Source organism: Anabrus simplex, chromosome 14 (assembly GCF_040414725.1).
Source record: "Anabrus simplex isolate iqAnaSimp1 chromosome 14, ASM4041472v1, whole genome shotgun sequence".
NCBI classification, from domain to species: domain Eukaryota; kingdom Metazoa; phylum Arthropoda; class Insecta; order Orthoptera; family Tettigoniidae; genus Anabrus; species Anabrus simplex.
In genome coordinates this window covers 69,669,948-69,671,180 of record NC_090278.1, presented here as the reverse complement: position 1 = coordinate 69,671,180, position 1,233 = coordinate 69,669,948, and the positions used below count along the sequence as shown (strand labels likewise).

Sequence of the window (1,233 nt, the reverse complement as noted above, 5' to 3'; positions counted from 1 at the left end):
GCCACCATAGCTCAATTGGTAGAGCAACCGACGCAAAATCGGGAGGTTGTGGGTTCGGATCCCACTGGTGTCCGGCTGGCCATTTTTGTTCTGTACTTAACATCTCTTCAACACGTACTACATGTACGTAACACGACCTAATACGTTGAAAGTCTGTTTCGATTACAATGCGGTCGTGAAAATTCAATATTCATTTAACAAGTTTTAAGAACAATTTGAGAAATAATTCTTATCAAAGTTAAAAAATTACTATTCAATTTATCTACAAAAATACACTGCACTTAATTCTTCAGGGACAACATTTTTAATGTTACAGCCAACTATGCTGCTGCTCTTTCCTGAAACAAAATGAACAACTGAACCGACATTCACTTGGCTGAAATTATTTGGGTGCATATGATTTCTCTGCAAATGATGACTAATACTTTATTTTATTCATTTCTAAATGTCATTGTATTAAGATATAATTATCTGACACAAACCACCTGGTAGCTCATCATTTTCTACCGGTGATTAAAGAAGATTAAGATCAGTAACAAATGTATTCTTCAATTTCTTAAGATGAGTTTTTGTTAGGGCCTTCATTGGACCACGGGGATCATTTTGACTCTTTACACGGGTCTTTCTTGATGCCAGACCGAGTGGCTCAGATGGCTGAGGTGCTGGCCAACTTGGCAGGTTTGATCCTGTCTCAGTCCAGTGGTATTTGAAGGTGCTCAAATACCTCATGTCAGTAGATTTAGTGGCACATAAAAGAACTCCTGCAGGACTAAATTCCGACACCTTGGCGTCTCCAAAAACTGTAAAAAAGTAGTTAGTAGGACATAAAAAACAAATATCATTATTTTTTTTGTTGACCCAGAAAGCTTTAATTTTCTGGATGTGTACTTGGTTTCTCTCCTCTGTCCACTTTGGTCTTATGGTCCCTCTATTGTTCTTGCTGGTGAAGGACACTGGAAACACACCCTGCATAGTAATGTCAGAATTGGGATTGGTCCTTTATGGTGTTTAGTGGAATTTCTAATTGATCTAGTTCCAATTTGACTGCCATAATTGATTTGTTCTTGGAGGCTTTTCCTCCACCTGCTGTGCTGAAGATCTTGTTAGTGAGCCTGGGTGTTTCAATGCAGGTCAAGTGGCCACAGAATGCTAGTTGAATTTTCCTCATGGTTGTGATTGTCTTCCTGATGATCGTTGTTCTGCCTGATCTTATAAGTGCTATTCTCTTTTCTT

The 1,233-nt window shown here is 38.6% G+C and overlaps 1 non-coding gene across 1 annotated transcript; it reads left to right on the top strand.

The window, feature by feature from the left end:
* TRNAL-CAA (transfer RNA leucine (anticodon CAA)) lies at positions 1-77 on the top strand. Its single transcript has one exon. It is a non-coding gene; the product is annotated as a tRNA-Leu (tRNA).
* Positions 78-1,233: the final 1,156 nt, after the last annotated feature.